Consider the following 21,656-nt stretch of genomic DNA (forward strand, 5'->3'; position numbering starts at 1 on the left):
ACCCCCTAGGAATAGTGCTTGGCTGCAGTTGGAATCAGGTTCAGTGATTAATTAAGTTAATTAACATATTTGGAGTTTTGACCACCTTTAATATCCTCTACCTCTATAAAAACTGCTGTGAATTAAGGCAAATATTTTTGTGGAAATAGCCTCCCTGGCCAACTTAGAGGAGGGGAAATGATAGTAGCCTGGATCTAACTACCTCTACTGCTCTTTAAGGGATTTCCAAAATATATGATTCTTTTTCCTAGAGAAAAATTTAAGTACACTTTTCTTCATCTGATTCCCTCCCTGTTCTCTCCCTTTCCCTCTCCTCCCACCCATTCTGATTTATCAAAATCCACTGGAAATAGACTGGCCCAGCCCACACATTGAAAAAGGGCAGGAAGATGGAGCGCTCGGTGAGAGACAGTGGGGAGAATCAGCAGTCTTCCCCATGGGGCCAGGAAGCTGCGAGAAGACAGTTAATTTCTTAGCACTAAGTGTCCCTTCCCCTGGCCTGCCTGCTTGAGAGAGACCCACTTTCAATTCAGTCGTGTTGTGAAAGGTCACCCACTCAGCTTTCTGTGCCATGAAGAGAAATTAGTCAGGGCCTCGCTGAGAGCGGACCCTTAGCTGTTCATCATTTGGGCTGAGTTCTCCAGCTTTGCACTGGCCCAGCGTTTTATTAAGCAAAGGCGTAGCTGGTAGCCTGGGGCTGCGTAAGAAAGCTATGTGTTCTGTCCTTTTAGGAAGAAGAGGGGTAAGGGTGGGATGAGGCTTTAGGGAGAAAAATGATAGAACCAAAAAGTAAAAATAAGGATGGAATAAAGACCATAATTAGTTCTGTTATTTTTCTTTATGTCATACAGTCAGAAACCACATTTGAAACCTTCCTCCTCCGGTAATAAAAATGTGCATGTCAATCATCATTGCTGGGCAAAATACATTTTTTTTTTCTTTTTGCCGTACTATGTTTCACCAGAAGTCTCAGTGACCTTTGCATCTTAAATTGCAGCCAGGTAACCTGGCCTCAACTGTACAAGCCTATTTTCCTTTTCTTCTTGTCCCCCCCTTCATTCCTACAGAAATAAAGTGATCCAGACCTACCGGCCGTTCAGGTAGGACATTAATCAAAAACCTAGTAGAAATGAGAAAGTCCTTCCAGCAGCAGGCAAGAGTTAGAGCTGTGAGCCAGGACATTCAAGTTTGCCTTTAAACTGACATGAAAACAAAAAACCTTGTTTAATCAGAACCTAAAACCAGACCCAATCTCATCCTCATGGGTCACTCTATTAACTCGTGTTTAGCATCAGTATCACTCACTGCCTCCCATCCCCCACCTGCACCCTGGAAAGAGCGATCTGTGTTTCGAAACTGTTTCGTTTATACCGATTACATATAACTATTTCATGTATTTGCGTTTGCTATTTCTGCGCCTCTTGTACTCATAGTTGACACACACACAGCACTCAGAGAGAAGTTCTTAAAGACTTATCAAAGGACAGGAAGAGACAAAAAGGAAATGGTGAAACAGCTTCCCATGAAGATGATAAATTGGGTCGGTAGAAAAGCCTTTGCTTTATTTCCCCATTTTTACCCTCTGATACACATGAGATGTATGGCTAATTAAAATCACTCTAAAGCTTATGGCAGTGAAAGGAATAGAATGTTTGAAGCCCCTTGGTCCTGACTGCCCTTGGCAACCTCACTTAAAGGGCTTCCGTACGGAGCATTTAACAGCTGTGAGCAGGGCCAGCCCATGAAATGAGCTGGTGGGATTTTTTGCCACCGAAGTGTCATTGTGGAGTAAGTTCGATGCTGACCAGGACAACTGGTCCACCACGGCTCTGGCTCTCTCTAGGATACCGAGCAGGTCATAGTAACTTCGATAGAACTTGGATTCCTCACCTGTAAATGCAGCAGTATGCTATTTAAAGAGGTCCTAAGTCCCTTCCATTGGAATATTCTAGGATTTTGGAGTAGAATACCATTTTCTTTGACCTCATTTTTCTTCTAGGGAGATGTAATTAAAGTTAAATGTGACAATTCAGTTGAAGTGTTAGATGGCCTCTTTCTGGGCCATAACTATGATGTCAGGGAGATGAACTAGGAAGTAGTTTTAACCTATCGTGTATCATGGGTCCCTCTGAGAGCCTGATGGAAACTCTCGATCCTCTCCCCAGTAAAACACACATATGCCTATTTATGCTCGCTTCGTACAAAGGCCACGTCAGGGATGGTGGACTTCCAGAAGCGCATCATTGGATCCCAGTTAAGAAGTGCCAGACAGGAGATTTTAAAGCCCCACCCAACCTCTAGAGGTCTGTAGCTCCATTACACAGCTCTAGGCTGGACAATATTTTTAGCATTTACTAGTTCATTAGGCATTTTAGCTTCCAAGATCATCTCAGGACAGAGGTGCGGGACAGCCCTCAAACATCTACTCCCTCTCCCAGATCTTTCCTGCTCTCCCGTCCTCCTGAGTTATACCCTGGTTAACATTATTTATATCTAACAGATACTTATTAGCACATACTATTATATGTGGCAGACACCTATATTTAAAAAATTAATGTGTTTAATCCTTGCAAAAACCCTACGACATAGATAGTATTGTCATTTCCATATTATAATTGAGAAAACCAAGGGACAGAGACGTTAAATAATTTGCCCAAGGTCATTGAGTTAGTAAGTGGTGGATCTGGGTTTCAAACCCAGCAATCTGACTCCAGAGTCTGTGCTTTTAACCACTGTGACTGTTTCTAAAGTATTAGGGTAATGGAGATTTCAAAACAAAAACCATTCTGTGAAAATTCTTCAAGTTGTATACTTATGATTTGTGCATATTTCTGTGTGTATTATACTTCAGTTTTAAAAAATTACTTTACAAATCTGTGTCGATTGGGAATACTTTTGGCAGCAAGAAAAATCTCTTGAAGAGTGGACTAAACCGGAGGGGTATTTCGTGTTTATTTAACAAGGAAGTAGGTGGTCTCAGGGTTGATTTGGCAGCTCGGTTGCATCGCAGTGACTCAGACTCTTTCCAGTTTCCCTTTTGCCCATCTTCAGTGTCTGGCAGTGTCTCTCCTCCTGGTCACAGGTGGTTACTATGTCTCCAAGCACCACATCTGTATAGGAAGGGATGGGCAGTGAAGGAGGTCTCCTCACATACTTCTCTCCTCTCCTTTTGCAAAACCTCCTGGCACACTTTCCCATTCGTCTCATTGGTCAGAATTAGGTAACATGGCCACTTTCGTATAAGGGAAACCGGAAACATGAGTCTGACTTTTCCAAGCCCCTATGGGCTGTGATGGAGAAGGGAGAAGGGGTGGGAATAAACACTGTATCTCTCAACAGTGTCTGCTGCACAGTCCCTAGGTAAAAACACTTCTGCACTGAGACAGGAGGAGAGGAATGGAAGTGAAGGGAAAGCCTTCTTTGAGATCAAAGGTAGCCAATTACTATTTTTTTCCTCTAGATTAAAAAAAAGCCTCGTACTGATTCCTTGAGAAGATATAGAATATAGCTGCTAGTGAAAACTATCTGGAATGGCAGATTTGAAAGTCTCTGCCGTCAAATTGGAACGATGAGCTCTTAACCAGTGGCTTAATTTGAATCTTTGAAAAATGGCCATTTCATTACTTTCTTTAATGGAGTATACATCCACTTTCGCGTGTCTCCTGAACACCAGGCTAGGTTTAGCCAGAGGGTGCAAGTTTTTCAACCTTCTACTAATTCTTGCACATTCTTAGCGGTTAAAATGCCTAAAGGGACTACCATTCCAGTAGGAGGAGAAGAGCGGTTGGTTAAGCGGTCTTGTCCACAGCTTTGTACCTGAATGACAACGATCCTTCCTCTGTTCACATTATCTACTAAACTCCTTAAAATTCCTGTCTGTGGAGAGAACCATTTTCCTGCAGCCTTCAAGAACCCTATCACCACAGTGTTTGGTTTGTGGGGTTTTGTCTTAGTTTAAATTCACCCAGAAGATGATGTCAAGATGAAGGATTCTGGTATAAATAGTTTCTTTGGGTGAGGAAGGAAACACTGGTGGGAGAATGGGAAAGTGATACCGGGAAGGGAAAGCAGTGAATAGAGCGCCCCAGGACCAACACAAAATCTCCAAGTTTCTATTTGTATGCAGTCAGCTTACAATGAAGGAGCACTAATGAAGTTTCAGAAAATTACAGGTGATGCTGGGATTCCTTTGCCTGTCAGCTCCTTCCATGTCCCAGTCTCTACTCAGGAGGCCTTAGAAACTTCCAAAGACAACCTGGGGGTCGCAGTCACAGAGCAGCGGCAGGAGTCTTTGGAAGATTTCATTGCTAGAACGTGTTCTCCTTCAGCAGACGTCATTTCTGGAACTGGAAGTCAAAGAAAAGAAGAGGAATTACCTAGAAATAGCAGGTCTTCTTCAGAGAAAATGACCAAAGCATAATATACCAAAAACTACTCTGCTAAGAAACAACCTGGGAAGGACCTGCATTCCTGCTCTGACTCACCTGTAAAGCAGAAAAGCAAAGGAATTGGGCAAAATAATTCTTTGCTTAATGAACCAGTTAGAAGTGAGTCTTCGAAAAAACACATTTCTGTTAAGAAAGAGAGTACAATAGTGATTGTTTCATCAAAGACAACTAAAAGTAAACTCAGTCTACTAGAACATTCTGAAAGTGATACTCTTGGATCTGATTGTGAGTTCCCAGAAAGCATCCATATTCCATCACGCCTAACGTAGGTCTAAATCCTATGTTTACTTGTTGCATTACCAAGCAAATTACCATGTCGACTGAGTGGAACTTGATGTCTCTGGGAAATTCTGAGGAGATAGCGTAAAACACATAGTTTAGGGTTCTTCTACCTGAGGGTAAGAGAGCTGGGGTATTTATATACCAACTCCCCAGTATTACTGGAGGAGGCTCCTTCCAAATGGCGTTAATTCCCTGGCATTTCTGTCCTGCCACACAGGCAGACAAATCTTCTGACTTCAGTGGCTACAGATAGCCCTCAGGCAAAGAAAGGTAGGTGCTGGCATTTGGAAGTGGTGAAGGTAAGGGGATGTAGATTTCTTAGAATTAGAGTCCAGAGCCCTCTGCTCTTCCTTCCTTCTCCTCATTTTATAATCAAGGTAAATATGGTCCAGATACGTAAAGTCTCACACCTAGGCAGTGGCTGGACTACAGTGAGAACCCAGTTCTCTCACCTTTTCATCTTAGATTCTTTCATCCTCACCATGTTATTCACAAACCAGTGGGGTATACTTAAAATAATAAAAGATTATTGCTCGGTTGAATTATCATGAAATTTAGAAAATACTTTTTCTTTGTGTAATATTAAGAAAATATAATCTTTAGGGACTTCCCTGGTGGTCCAGTGGGTGAAACTCCGTGCTCCCAATGCAGGGCGCCTGGCTTCCATCCCTGGTTGGGGAACTAGATCCCGTATGCATGCCACAACTAAAAGATCCTGCGTGCTGCAACTAAGACCCGGCGCAGCCTAAATAAATAAATAAATAAGTTAAAATTAATAAATTGGTTATGGAACAAAGTAAAAATAATCACAAACACTCCTTTCTCTGTACATATCCCTCTTGGATGTTAGATGATCTTCCCACAGCTGCGAGCAAGACTGTTCTCAGTTCTGGGTCCTTCTGCTCTGCCCTTTGGATATTCTCTAAGGTCTTCTACTTAAAGTTTGTCCATTTGACTATTAAATACAAGAGCATGTGATGTAGCCAGCCCCATCCTCTTGTAGCACTACTAGTGCTTCTTAAAAATGCAATGAGGAAAGAATTTGCAAAACCTTCTAGTCCCACAGGGAACTGAAGAAACCCTGCAGGTGGAGCTCTAAGATATGGGAGTGTTTAGGAAAATCTTAGGGAAGAAAAAAGCTCAGCTTCACAAGAAGGTCTGAAGTAGAACATTTGGCCACTGTTTCTCTCCACACGCTCTACTCTCCGAGCTACATAGACTGTTCTTCACACACTTCTGGGAGCTCCTAGGGCTATTCAGCATCTCTGCTCCATTCTGATTTTCCTCCTTTTCTCTAATCTTCTTTTCGTCTCACTCACCCATTTCTCCTACTCTAGGAAGGGCTTAATTCTGGCTCAGAGATCAAAATAATTGGAATAGAAGCAAGGTGTTCAGACTGACTTCTCTTTGTTAAGTAGGTTTTGACATCTTTGTACCCAGAGATTCATGGCTGGATCTTCCAACTGAAATGATTTAGAAAGAACTCCTCATCAGCTTCTCTTTCTTTTGCTTAAATCGTGGAATAATATGCATAATGTAAAGTGTGAAACTTTCAGGTGTACAGCTCAGTGAATTTTAACAGAGTGAACACATCCAGGTAACCACCACCCAGGTCAAGGTGTACATTATCAGCACCGAGAAGCCTACTTCGTATGTCCCCAGTCATTACCAGCACCCCCAAAGTAAAGATAATCTTTCACCATAGATTAATTTTGCATATTTTTGAACTTCATATAAATGGACCCACACAACATGGACCCTTGTGTGTCTGGCTTCTTTTGCTCAATGTCAGGTCTGCAAGGTCGTCCTTGTGGCTAGGTCATCCATGGTGCATCTGTGGTGTTGTGAACAGAAGTGATTTATTTCTTTTTTCGTTGCTGTGTAGTATTCAAGTGTGCGAATCAACTACAAGTTATCCGTCCATTGGGATCGTTTACAGCATTTTTAGTACTGAATTTCATGAGGTCATTGGGACGGGATGAGATCATAATTATATTTAGACATTTACGCCTAAACACATTCATTGGCAGGTTGACAATGGCCTGTCAAGTCTATTTATTTAGCTAACATGTATACGGAGCTTACTGTGTGTCAAGCACTGACCTAAGTGCTTTATAAATGTATACTCATTTCGCTTTCATACCGACACTCTGAGGTAGGTCACTATCATTGTTCCCATTAAACAGATGCAGAAGCTTAGACACGGATTGGTCTGGTTAAGTCACTGCCTAAAGTTACATAGCTAATCCAGCAGACAAGAAAGTTCTGGCCTGTGGAACTGCCTTAGATCATGTCTCTACTGTGCCCCTTGGATGTATTCTATTACAGCACCAAGAACATTGTAGTATATGTCTTTATTTACCTCTCTTTTTGCTCCTCTGGACCATGAGCTGGAGTGCAGCTCCTGTGTCTTATTTTTGCCAGTGTTGGTTCAATGGACAAGCCAGGGGCTTTGCTGAAATAAATGCTTGTATGAGGAGGGAGTTGAGTGTGAGGCAATGAGCTCATGGGCACCTTTTGTTAAAGTGCCTCAAATTTCTTTATATTTTCCTGGTGAAAACTGGGGGAGCAGGACTAGGGAGGAGAGCAGGAGAGGGGAAGAGGAGAGAGGGGGTGTCGCCCGTCGCTTGTGGGTCAACCATGCAAACTGCTCAGTAACCAGAGGAGAGAGTGAGGACGGAGAGCCTGGAGCTGTGCTGAGCACTAGAAATAGAACAGGAGCCACGTGTGTAATTTTAACTTTTTTAGAAGCCGCATTTTAAAAAGGGAAAAAGAGGTGAAATTAACTCTAATAATATATTTTATTTAACCCAGTATATCCAAAACAGTGTCATTTCAAAATGTGATCAATGTAAGAATTATTAATGATACATTGTAGATTCCTTCTCACTAAGTCTTTGGAATGTACAACACCCCTTAACTCGGATCGGCCACGTTTCAAGTGCTCAATGGCTACCTGTGGTTACTGGCTACTGTGCTGGACAGTGTAGGCCTAGAGCCTCGCGACTCAAAGTGTGGTCCTTGGACCAGCAGCATCACAAATGGAAGTTTGCTAGAAATGCAGAATCTCGGGCCCCATCCCAGCCTTACTGAATCAAAACCTGCCTTTTAAAGAGCTCCTGGGGTGGGGACTTCCCTGGTGGTCCAGTGGTTAAGACTCTGCACTCCCAGTGTAGGGGGCCCCGGTTCGATCCCTGGGCAGGGAACTAGATCCCTTAGTTGCATGCCGCAACTAAGAGCCTGCATGCCACAACTAAAAGATTCCAGCATGCCACAACCAAGATCCCCCGTGCCGCAACTAAGACCCAGCGCAGCCAAATAAATAAATAAGTATTTAAAAAATAAATAAATAAAGAGCTCCTGGGGTGATTCGTTTGCACATCAAGGTTTGAGAAGCCGACCTAGTGATCAGCTGCATTGAAAGGGTATTTTCTAATGAATGGCAGAGAATTCCCTAACCCTGAACTTACAAGCACAGGGTCTCTAACTTCATTTGTTAACTTCCCTCCCTCTTTCCTTCCCTCCCTCCCTCCCTTCCGTCCTTCCTTTCCTGCTTCCTTCCCTCTGCTGGTTCCGGTTCCCACATTACAAAGACTTTTGCAGTCGATACCGCCCCTTCTCTCAAATGGCAGTGCCAAGCTATGAAATTCTGCCAGCTCATCCTTTGTGAATGAAGGGAAGTGGATTCAGCCGCAGTCCTATCTCTCTGCCATTATCCTGTATTAAATGTCCTTCAGTTAGTGTGTGCTGCGGGTCCCCTGCGAGACCCCCCTGCTGGTTTATGGCACTTATGCATTAGCCTCATTGGTTACCAAACATCCCTATTATTAAGCCTTTAAAAGCCAGTCTTGTTCACCTGCCAGTCCTTTAATTTCCTTTTCCATCTCCTGGACGACTTTCCCAGATGGAATTTTTGTGAGTCTCTCCACATCCATCTTCTCTTTTATCTTGCAGGAATTTATTTCCTTGCAGCCCTCTCTTCTTTCTCTTCCTTTCCCTTTCTCTGTCCCATTCTTCCTCTCCCCCTACAGTGTGCTGTCTTTCTGCAATTTTTTTTTTTTTTTTTTTTTTTTTGCGGTACGCGGGCCTCTCACTGTTGTGGCCTCTCCCGTTGCGGAGCACAGGCTCCGGACGCGCAGGCCCATCGGCCATGGCTCACGGGCCCAGCCGCTCCGCGGCACGTGGGATCTTCCCAGACCGGGGCACGAACCTGTGTCCCCTGCATCGGCAGGTGGACTCTCAACCACTGCGCCACCAGGGAAGCCCTCTGCAATTTTTTAATACCGCTCCCTCTCCCCAAGAGAAGGTAATTACTTGGTTGAGAACAGGTTGGTTATAGCTATGTATGCATTCACCAAGCTGGAGCCTCGTCAGCAAAGCTGTTTCCAGCCCCTGCTGGCTCAAGCGACATTTGGCAAGTCATCGCTTTCCAACCCCATCCAATTGTTCCTGCCAATTTGATGAAATTGTGAAGCAGGTTGCAATATTGGCAGTTTGAAAATGGATACTGCAGAGAGTTATAGAACCATAATTTGAAAACTTGTTTTTGTATAACTTGTCCACCTTACCTGTTTGTTTTTAAAGAGCAGTGCGATACAGTTTTAGCAATGTCTGTATAGTATTAAGCTTGAATTTTTAGAGAGAAAATTCAGGATGCAGATAGAAATGCTCAGCCCATGGGAATGTGCTTTATTTTCAAGTTGACATTTCACCAAGGACGCAATGGAAGCTTTTCATTTTGTTCTCCTTGCTCTGGTGTCTCGGGTTGCCTATAGTAGCAAACAGCCAACAATGGCTGGTGGGCCAAATCCACCTGCCTCCTATTTTTGTATGGCCAGTAGCTAAGAGTGGTTTTTACATTTCTCAATAATAGGGAAAAAAAACCCACAAGTATTTTGTGACACCTAAAAACTACATGAAATTCACATTTCAGTGTCCATAAATCCAGTTTTCTTGGTCACACAGCCATGGCATTCATTTATTGTCTATGGCCGCTTTCGAGCTATAATAGCAGAGTTGAGTGGTTACGACAGACTTTATGGCCTGCGAAGCCCCAAATATTTACTCTCTGCTGCTTTGCAGACAAAGCTTGCTGACCCCGTGTCGTGTGAGCACCGATTCCTAACTTGGGCTGTATCTGGGGAGCTTTAAAAATACAAATGCATGTGTCTTGCCCCTAAACATACTGAGTTAATTGTTTGGGGTGTATCATTTGGTCATTTAAAAAACTCCGGGTGATTCTCATTTGTGGCTGAGGTTCAGAAAGAACCACATAAGCCAATATAAGGAGATGTAAAACTTCTTTCATTCATGACGATTCGAGGACCTAAAGAATATTTACTCCCTTACCTAGCATGGAAATACTAACTTCATTTCCTCTCCTTACGCTTATCGGGCTGTTTCTGATTCTTGCCCGCTTGCCTAGCTCTGATTTCTTTTCTTTTGACTATCTGGGTGTCTTTTTTAGCTCACATGTTTCCAAACACCATCGAAGAAAAGCAAGGAAAACAAGGTTGAATGATGGTCACTCCTAATTTTAGAACCACCTCGTTGGGGCTTTGACGGGTAATTCATGGTTCCTCCGGGTGGAGGAAAGCCATGGTGGCTGATGAGTGCATAGCTGAGAAAGTTCCTTCTTCCCTGACCACCTAGCAACATTCCGTTCACCCCTCTTCGCAGGTGAAGCTTAAGAACTGACCGCTTATGAAACCCTTTCTGTCCACTCCCCACTCCAGACCTGGCAGAATTGTCCCCTCCAGCCTCTGCATCCCCACTGCAACGCCCATGGACTTTTCCCCCACCAGCTGGGACACCATCTGCATTTACTGGTTTTATATGCCTTTCTCCCTCCACTGAAGTGTTGTTTGCTTGAGGGTAGAGCCATGTCTCATTAATCTCTGTGGCCCTTGCTCCCAGCAGCATGCTTATTATCCATTAGGTACTCAGTAAATATAACGAAGGAGGCAAGGAAGTAATGAACTTCTGTTTCCTCAGGAATTCAAGGTGTTTCCTGAAATGCCTGTATCGGTACTGGCAGTTGCAGGCTGGAAACATAATGCGTTGTTGGAGACGGCACCTTAAGGCAAATCACTATAAGATGAACTCGTGGTTTTAGCAGAAAGCTTTGCTGGAGAACACCAACATGGCAAGGAGAATCATTGGGATCTTTATTGAATAGTATCAAATTAAATGGGACCAGCCACCACACTGAAGACCAGGCTTCACTGAAGATAGGACTGTTCCAGAGAGGGGCTCGTCAGGGGTCCAGAGTGGCCCCACTGGAAAGCCTGCTTTGCTCAGGAGAAATTCTTGGCAATTACCTGTAATGAATTCAGCTAAAATCGTACCCATCCTTTGGTTTGAACCAGCCCTCTGAATTCCGGCTCAAATGGTCAACTTGCCCTCTCTCTGAATCTTCAGTTCACCTCTATATACATCTCTACTGTTTTTCCTCTCCAGTGGTCTAATTACTCTGTGAGGTGAGAGATCATGTCACTTAATTCACCACTGAATACCTGTACAAAACATGGTGCCAAACACATAGTGGGCGTGTGACAAATAATTGTTGATTGAATGAATGAACGAATGAATCTGCAGGACTCAAAGCTCCAGTTTCTTTCATCTGCTGTGGTGGGTCATGGTGTTCAACCCCCCAACATCCAGACCACTTCAACTGATGAGTCTAAATTCCAGATGTTCTTAACCTTGGGCCCATGGACCCTTAATTGGTCCACGGATAAAATTCGAGGGGTCTGTGACTGTGCATGGAAAAAATACCTCTTTATTTTCACTAATCTTTAACTGAAACATAGCTTTTCCTTTCATTATAAATGTAGGCAACAAACCATAGTAGTATATTAGCAGGAGCTATGATTTTTGTCACCAGTGGAATCCTTTACGCTCATCAGCAATTCAGAATTATTGTAGCAATTATATCTACCACCAGATTTTGTTATTTAATGTCTTAATAAAGAAGCACACATACTTATATCGTGAATTTATTGAATGACCAAATTAATCTTAATTAACCTGAATGAATGCATTAAAATGCTAATAACGTTATTTCCAGATAACTGGATTTCTTTTTATTCTATGTATTTTACTTTATACGTTTAAAAAATTCTTAAAAAGAGTCCCTAGGCTTCACCACACTGCCATAGGATTCCCTGGCACAAGCAAGGTTAAAAATCCTTATCTAGTGCTGGTTATAGAGGTGGACCCAGTTTGTAAAAAATGCATCAATCTGTACACATATTTTGAGGTATATTATACTTCAGTAAAATGTTTTTTAAAAATTGGTCTGAACCAATCATGGCAATCCCATATGAGTAATTAATTTAATAAAGGGTATATGTCCCAGTCTGGGCCAATGAGACATAAGAGGAAATTCTGCCACGGAGACTGGAAAGGAGACACAGAGAGGGAAGTCTCCTCTTGACCTGGACTTCGTTGTATCTGCATGTTATATCTGGGGCTGCTGTGGCCATCCCACAGAGGTGGACAAAGCAGAGTGGAGCTGGAGATACAACATAATGTGCTTGGAGTCTGCCCTGACCCTGGACACCTTGTGATTGGGCTAACATATTTTCTCATTGTTTAAGTCAATTTGAGGGCCATTTTCCATTACTTGCGACGCTGTGCATCCTTACTGATGCACAGGTGTGAACACAGAAAAGTGAACAGTTCTACTCATACCATACACGGACAACACAAACACAAGCATGATCAGTCCTCATAAAATTAATAAGATCATTTTCCTCCAATGCTGAGTGTAAAACATTTACCAAGCATAGATGATGGCCGAGTCTCCTATAAACAGCCTCACAGATTCTGCTTCCAATATGGGATAGGTTTTCAGCTCAAGAGCTGATTCCCTGCTGGCTACTGATCTCCTGTTCACACCTTAGTGCATGGAGCTTGGTTGACCACCCATGGACCACAACCTGACTGACCGCACAAGTAAGCAGCTAACATGCACTGATAGAATAGTCTGGGCCCTTTTCAGTATCCATTCAAATTCCCTTTTGTGACATTGGCATTATCCAAACTTTGATGTTCCTCTCTGGTCCCTGGACTTGGAAAGCTGTCTGACATCCTCTACTGTATCAACTGTATTAATATTCTCAAAGAACCGACTTTTAGCTTCATTGATTCTTCTCTATTGTTTTCTATTGTCTTGATTTCCTTTCTCACCTTTATTATTTCCTTCCTTCTCTCTTCTCTGGATTTGATTTGTTGTTCTTTAACTTTTTGAAATGGAAACATAGATCATTGATTTTCAGCCTGTCTTTCCTAATCCATGCTTTTAAAACTATAATTTTGCCTCTGTGCCCTTCTCTATCTACACCTATAAGTTTTGATATGCAGTATCTTTCCTTATCAGTCCAAAACATTTCTAATTTCCGTTGTGATTTCTTCTTTGACTCATGGATTATTTAGAAGTGTATTGCTTAACTTTCAATCAGTTTTGAATTTTCTAGTAATCTTTTTGTTATTGATTTCTAGCTTAAGATCACTGTGATCAGAGAATATATGTACTCTGAATGATTTCCATCCTTTGAAATTTGTTGAGACTTGACGACCCAGTATATAGTGAATTTTGGTAAACGTTCCTTGTGCACTCAAAAAAGAATGTGTGTTTTGTTACTATTGGGGACTGCCCCTGTTTTGAACCTCTCTCCATACTTCGTTACAGTTTTGACTGTTCTATCTTTTCAGGCTCCGTATCTCCTGCAATGGGACTCCCTGCTGAGCATTCCCTCATCTCCAACACCAAGGCCACTGAATGCCTCCTCACCCACATTCAGGTGAGTTGCATGGAATTTGGACAACTAGCGCCTTTTCTCTAGTTCTTAGCAGGCAATCAGGGCAATCACCCTGCATCAGGGAGAATTACCTTAGCACTTAGATCTAGAAATGGAGCAATATCTTGAGAAACTGCTTCACTTCCACAGAGAGTGATCCAAATATCCACCTCCCACATAAAGACACGCTTCCACATATACACACAGTCTCTGTCTGGGGCTGGGTGGCGAGTGTCACAAATGCCCATGGAGGGGGTGTGCTTGGGGAACTTGGGCTCTAGCCCATATATGACTGCCACATATGCAAGACAAAGTACACGTGGCAGCGGCCACGTGGTTATTGCAAATGCCTCTGGGCGGCTGTTACATTGAAACCTAAAGATAAACTGATCCTCCATATATGTTTTCCACAATCAGAATAATTTAGGATAAAATGGGCACAAACGGTGAGTCAGTGCCGGAGAGAATAACGAGAGAAGAAAAATAAGGGAGCTAAAGTAGATGACAAAAGATCAATACGCTGCCTAGAGTGATATTAAGGAGACTGAGGCAGAGCAAGTTAGGGGCTCACAACTTCGTTTCTACGGAGGCAGATGTATGGAAGATGGGTTCCTGATGTGCGTGACCATGGAGACCTCAGGTCAGAATCAAATCTCTGTAATCTCACTTGATGGGACTTGGGAGGGGATGACAGAAATGGTTCTGGGTAGTCAAGGATTTTCCCTTCATAGCTGACACACAAATTCACTTCTCTGTACAGGTTTAGGGAGCAAGCAGTTAGTCCAGGGTACGAGTGGGTCTTTCTTCCTGAGGGGAAACTTAGAAGAGAGAGATTAATGTGACAAACTCCAGTGTCCATTGCTGCAGTTGGACTTGGGCCTCAAGTGGTATTTGCTATCTTCCTGTTCCACCGTCCTTTCTCAATTCCCTTCACTCTCAGCTGCCGTCTCTGCTGGTCTCAATGGCTTGCCCGGTAACGTGATCGCCTCAGTAACTACTCCCTTCTCAGACTGAGCTCGATGCACGTGTCTATTCACAGTCACAGTCGGGTGAGGGAGTACCACAAGGTGGGCACACGGATCGCCTGGGCGCCACGTGTGTTGCTCCTTGCCCTTGCTGTGTGAAAGTAGCCCAGCCTTCTCCTGCTGACCAGGGTCAATTACCCCGTAGAATGGCGACTCATTATTTGCTTGCTGGACCTAGGACACAGGGAACACAAGGGGACAGGTGTAGCTTGCTATGTCTTCTAAAGGGGAACTGTGGTGGCAAGAGTATGCCCCCTTTGGGACATACTCATCGAGAAGAGCCCAAAGTTGAAGGGGTGGGAAGCACAAAGTCCCCCAGTGGGTCACTGGCAGTAATGGCAGGTGGAATCACTCCTACTTCCATTTCTTGGTTCACAGATCCATGGGCTTTTCCTGTGGGGGTGTAGTGCCATATCAACGCCTCTGTTTCGGTGTGTATACTGAATCCTGGAGGATGGCACTCCACCCTTGCCGGGCCTTGCCTCTGAGCTGGCGTTTCAGCTGTACCTTCAGCGGGCAGTCCTATTGCTCTATGATGTCCAGTTGTGTTCTGAATGGTACAGTGTGTAATACAACCAGTGCCTCCCATGATTATGGGTCCACTGTCCCACCTCCTGTGCTGTGAAATGAAGCGTCCTGGTCAGATGCTATGTTAAATGCTGTCAGGCATTTTGTAAGCCCCTGAATAGTGGAGCTGGTTGAGGCTGTGCAGGCAGATAAGGCAAACCCATATCTGGAATAAGTATCTATTTCTGTGAGAATGAACAGCTAGATTTTCCAGGATGGAGGGGACTCACATGAAGTCAATTGCTATCAAGTGGCCCATCAGTCTCCTTAAGGAAAAGTGCTATATTGGAGGCTCAGCATTGGTCTACGGTGCTAACAGGTTGGGCAACTGAGGTGGCAATAATAGATTCCTGCTGGGCGCCTGTGTGACCTCCATCTCTGACACCATGGTTACCCCATTGTTTCCATTGTGCCAATTCTGTGGTGGCTAATGATAAAAGCTGGATGGCATCAGTTAGCTGGATCATTTTGTTTACTTGGCTGTTCAGTGCCTTGTCTCCACGATCGATGCTTTCTGGTGGGTGTTAACCTGAGAATCATGGATCTTCACACTTTGTACCTACTTCCATATGTCCATCCACATGCCAGAATTAGTCACCAGGCTCACCTAAACACAAGGGAGCCAAGAAGTGTATTCCAACTCATATGCTCAGAAAAGAGAGAGCAGGAAATATTTGGAGAATAGCAGTAATGACTACCACAGCCTGCATTTGTTATACTCTGCTAGAAGTGTCTCAAGGCATGTTCTTTCTCTAATATTCTACAGTTTTAGAGAAAGTAAATGTTTACTTACAGCTTTCTTTCTTCCTAGAATCCAAGCAATGTTTCCTTAGGGCTGGGTCAGAGACAGTATAACTCTTGAATTTTACTCGCAACACTATTCCCTTATACTTTGTTACTGGTAAAATTATGTGATTCCTGGTGATTTTTGTCCTGTTACGGAGGGATTTTTTAAAAGCAGCTGTTCAATACTCATACAAATAGGCTTGCAGTGAGCCCACCCAACCAATCTGGCCGGTCACACCCATGCACATCTGAATCCCACAGAGACACAAATCTGGCCTGCCACTATGCTTATAACACCATTTATATTTTTTTGGCCCTCAGCTGATTCTCTCCCCAACTACTATAGAAGCTCCTTGATGCTGAGACTTTGTCTTTATAACCCCAGTTCCTAGGACGGTATCCTGCCCACTTAAAATGCTTTGTAATATTTGTCATTGGTGATGAAATGATTCTAAAAAGCAAACAAAATGGGTTTTATGACAAAGATAGCCACCCATGCAAATAATTCAAGGCAAACAGTTCTCAGAGGATAAACAGGACCCAGAATGCTTTTTACCCAGGGCGCCCACTGCTCTGACCTGTAGCAAAGAGAAAACTCTGCAAGTTAGAGCACCGTGTTGACATTTCGTGCGGCAAATGTTCAGAGGATCGCAGCTCCTCAGGAAGGCTTTATTGAATCTGAATCCCAGAAAGTAGGACAACCTTAGCCAAGTCTATGCTAATTAAAAGACTATAACCATTTTATTATGTCCAAGACCTTAAGGTGTTAAAGGCCACCATTTTCAAGTTGAAAAAGTCAATCTTCAGGGCCCTTGCTTGCTATCTATCTATCTATTAACATCTTTATTGGAGTATAATTGCTCTACAATGGTGTATTAGTTTCTGCTTTATAACAAAGTGAATCACCTATACATATACATATATCCCCATATCTCCTACCTCTTGCGTCTCCCTCCCTCCCACCCTCCCTATCCCACCCCTCTAGGTGGTCACAAAGCACCGAGCTGGTCTCCTTGTGCTATGAGGCTGCTTCCCACTAGCTATTGATTTTACATTTGGTAGTGTATATATGTCCTTGCTTTCTGTTTCTATTCCTTTCTCCATTTTAACTTTTACCCCCAACCCAGAAGCACAAACAAAATGCCTTCTATTTGGGGAAACCAAGAAATTGTTTTGATATTTTGTTTTATGACCCAAACCTATGTATTACTGGCTGCTGAGGCATTATTTCTCCCTATACACTCATCATTCATAGCTCCGGGGGTGAAAATATTCCAAAATAGTATGTAATGTCTGTTATACATTTAGATGCATAAATTTTCATTGTCAAGATGGTGATTTAATAGAAACGTATAGATTCATAGTAGAATATTTTTAATGCCTAGGTTTTTTTTAAAAACAAAGTGTGTGTGTGTTCATTTCTTTCTTCTTGGAAATGTTATTTCTTTGTAATATAGTCTTTATTTATCATGGATGGGTCTAACAAATTTTGGCAATAGGCTAAAGAAAATTAAGGAAAAAGCATTTATTCTCTTAAGAGTAAGGAAGTAAAGCATCTTGATTTCATATCCATCATGTCAGCAATAAACCCAAGGTCTCAGGTCCTGTAACATCAGGCATGTAAGTTGAATATGGGATTTCTCATTTTAAGGTATTCTTTCTTTGGGACTGTAAATCACAGACATTGGATTAGCCCCCCTGAGAATTCAGGTTTGTGCCAGCCTATATTATTTTGAGTATTTTTTAGTCTAATTTGAAATTTTTATTTTTAGTGCTTTTAAAAGTATAGTTTCTTTCTCTTTCCCTTCCTCTCCCTCATTCACTTGCTCGTGTCCTCACTCTCGCTCTCAGTGTTAGTTTGATGTTATTGATCTCCTCCACTAATTCCCTCACTTGTTTTGGCAGGAACTTCTCTGCAAAGAAATATAATCACTCCTCTTGGCTATAAAGTAACCTTGGCCCAGTAAGATTATATTGAAGGGGAACCTAAGGTGTTCCTCAGGTGTCACGAGAAATAAGTTGTCTCTATCTGTTTTTAGAACCATTGTAATAGTTTCAAGCTCCTGAAATCAAAGTTCAGGATATAAACTGTAAGATATTTTTCAAGTAATTTGAATAATCCCTCACTGGGAATTTGAGTTGTAAATGCCTTTGATACATTCTTTTGAAAGTTGGAACAGGAGTGAGTTACAGTAGTAAACAGCTGACATTTCTGTGCAATGGAAAAGGCAATGCTTATTTTACTTCATCCTGTTTAGTAATTCATCTTCAGGAACTGGGCCCTTCTTCAGCCGAGGCTAGGGAGAGGGAGGGAAATCAGACAAGAATGCGACTAGAAATTGTGCTGTGTCTCGTCCCATTGACTGTCATCTCAGACTTTGGAAAACACCACCCATGCAAGACAAGCAATCAGAATATTGTAGAATAATATATGATTGGAGCAAAGAGGAGCTATAAGGCAGTGCTGTCCAATGGAAGTATAACGCGAACCACTTCTGTAATTTTAACTTTTCCAGCAGCCGCATAAAAAAAGTGAAAAGAAGCAGGTGGATCGAATTGTAATAACATTTAATTAACACGGTATATCCAAGGTGTGCTCATTTCAACATGTGATTAATATAAAAATATTAACGAGATACTTTATACTCTTTTTGGCACTCAGTCTTCAAAATGTGGTATTGTACATTTCTAGCATATCTCAGTTCGGACTTGCCACATTTCAAGGGCTCAGGAGCCACACGTGGTAAGTGACTACCGCAGCAGACCAAGCAGGGATGGATAATATCTCATTCAAAACCCTCTCTGACAAATAAGGACTCAGGAACCAGAGAGGTTAAGCCACTTGCCCCATGCAAACTGCTGTGTCAGACAGCAAGACTCAAAACCAGATCTTCTACTTACCTATCAAGGCCACTTTGCACTACTTCAAGAGGTTTTCTTGGCCTGATATCTTATGGACTTCCTCCCCCAAATTTCACGCCTCTGCAGCTTCCAACAAGAAAGAAATATTAAAATAGGAACAGGGGGATCAGACAGATTCATATGTGAGACTTCAGCAGCATTCTCGTACAAGGCTTAAGAAGGAAGTGAAGAGATATTAAGTAATATTTTAAAATCTCCTATCTGCTTTAAATGAGTTAAAAATCTCGAGGCCTAGGCAAATTATATCTGGGATCATTGAAAGAATGAGATGAGATAACAGAACTGCTACTGGTTACCAGGAAAATGATGGACAGGGGAATAAATGCTAGAGAATTGGCGCATATCCAGATTTCTCTAACTGGAAAAGGCAAATGATACTAGTAGCAAACATGTACATAGTACTTACTAGGTGCCAGGCGCTGGTTCTGAGTGCTTTACACATGTGGCTTCATCAGTTCCTCACAATAATCTTATGAGGTAGGTACTCATACTAGCTTCACTTTTTAGATGAGGAAACTGAGACCACAGAGAGGTTAAATAATCTGTTTACCATGTATTGCCAGTAGATGGCAGAGCCAGGATTTGACTCTGAAGTCTAATTCTTTGGATTGGCATTGCACCATGCTGCTCACAGATTTAAGATTTCAGTATCTGTCTAGTTCCCTGCCCTCTTATTCTCCCTTTCTCCCTGGCTGGGAATCATCTGATAGCCTCTTAAAAGTTCAGCCCAAGCCAGGTTCTGGGGCAAGGGGTGACTTCAGTAAGAGAAGTCCTAGTTTAATGCTTTGCAAGTCCACCATCATATGCTATTGGCTACCATCCCCACCCTGACCTTATGTCTCAGTTTGGGGCCCTGGGTCCTTCCTTGTATTATGTATCCCTAAGTTAAGTATTGGAGTCTGTTCTTGGACCCTAGCTTGCAACTTGTGGACAGAAGACTCTGATATCCCAGTCTCCTCAGGTCACTGTACAGAACCTTTCCTTGCGTCTACTTGCCTGCCACTTCTATTCCCTGTTACCTCTTTTTTTAAAAAAATACTTATCGATTGATTGATTGATTTGGTTGTGCTGGGTCTTAGTTGCGGCTCGCTGGCTCCTTAGTTGTGGCATGCGAGCTCTTAGTAAGGGCATGCATGTGGGATCTAGTTCCCTGACCAGGGATTGAACCCTGACCACCTGCATTGGGAGCGCAGAGTCTTATCTACTTTGCCACCAGGGAAGTCCCTATTCCCTGTTACCTCTTGAGAGACCTCCGTGACAACAATTGCTTTTGACAAAGCCTTGTGTGAAATTATACTCTCCACCCACCATGTTCCACCTATGGGTCAAAACTTGCTCCTATCGCTCAGATCATTTCCAACTCCCCGTCCATTCCAGCAACTGAGTCTAACTTTAAGAATCAGCCTCTCGGGCTTCCCTGGTGGTGCAGTGGTTAAGAATCCACCTGCCAATGCAGGGGACACGGATTTGATCCCTGGCCCGGGAAGATCCCACATGCCACGGAGCAACTAAGCCTGTGCGCTACAACTACTGAGCCTGCACTCTAGAGCCCACGTGCCACAACTACTGAAGCCCGTGCTCCGCAACAAGAGAAGCCACCACAATGAGAAGCCCGTGCACCACAACGAAGACGCAACACAGCCAAAACTAAAACAAATAAATAAATAAATTTATAAAAATATAAGCACACAACTGTTCTCGTTAAAAATAAATAAATAAAGAATCAGCCTCTCCCAGTTTGCTTGGTTTTCTGCACAGGTGAATCCTTCCAGTTATGAGTGAAACACCATAGTATCAAGTCATTGAGCTGGGCATTGGTCCTTGGAAAAATTATAAGTGTATTATTAAATAGTTGATTTGGAAGCACTTAAAATGGAAAGCGATTATTGTTAAGAAATCCTTCTAAAGCCAAACTCAATTCTTTTTCCCTTCGTCTGGATAGTGTTCCGAAAATTGCCAGTAAGAAGAATGCCTTAGACATAGTGTATCTGGATCTCAGCAAGCTATTAAACAGGGCTATCATATTTTTGTGGATGAGAAGTAAAGAGATAATAGAATAGATATGTGAATTCACATCTGGTCTTGAATGTCAACTTTGAGCTAGATTCCAATACTGTTGTAACAGCCTTCCTCTTAACCCCGTCCTACTCTACTTCTTATTAAACGCTCTAATAAACACTTAATGAGGAAAGCTCAGTGAATGTGTAGAAGATGCAGAATAGAGATGAATAGATTCCATAGCCAGTGACATGTTCAGAAGTCAGAGGGTTCTCCACAAGGTAGAATGAAGAGTTAAAATGAACAAGATTAAATACAATAAGGATGCATATAAATGTATGTATTTTTGTTTAAAAATTAAACTATACAAAAACAGTGTGAAAAAGACATGGGCCAACATTAGTATAGTGGTGGTAAAGGGGGAGTCTTAGGATCTTTATATATTGTAACTCACTGTGAGCCAAAGTGTGCACGGCTGCCAAGGATCGAATGTGATCTTGGACTACATTAATTATAGTATAATGGGAAGGTTAATTCCCTTGTACTTGGTACCTGCCAAACTCTGCCTGGGTTTTTGTACTCAGATCATGGCAGTCTGACAAACTGCAATGGATCTGGTACAGGCAGCCAGGGTGGAAAAGGGTCTGGAACTAATGGTATGCTGGAGCCAGCTGGTACTCACTTGCTGGAAATTGCTAGATACTCAGGAATTTTGTGAGCTGGTTGTTAAACCCTTAGTAGCTTGAAACGGGTCATGGTGAGAGTATTTACACCATGGTAATCAGCAAATGCTGTAAATCAAGACTTTGTTTTCCAGACAGTGT

The 21,656-nt window shown here is 42.7% G+C and overlaps 1 protein-coding gene across 2 annotated transcripts in view; it reads left to right on the top strand.

Moving 5' to 3' along the window:
• RAI2 (retinoic acid induced 2) overlaps positions 1-21,656 on the top strand; it is a 388,083-nt gene that overhangs the window by 154,542 nt on the left and 211,885 nt on the right. For both annotated transcript variants that reach the window (XM_060137085.1, XM_060137086.1), the window contains exon 3: positions 13,449-13,537. The gene's annotated coding sequence lies outside the window, so the exon portion shown is untranslated. The remainder of the gene's footprint in view (positions 1-13,448; positions 13,538-21,656) is intronic.

This window comes from Lagenorhynchus albirostris, chromosome X, assembly GCF_949774975.1.
Source record: "Lagenorhynchus albirostris chromosome X, mLagAlb1.1, whole genome shotgun sequence".
Lineage (NCBI taxonomy): Eukaryota > Metazoa > Chordata > Mammalia > Artiodactyla > Delphinidae > Lagenorhynchus > Lagenorhynchus albirostris.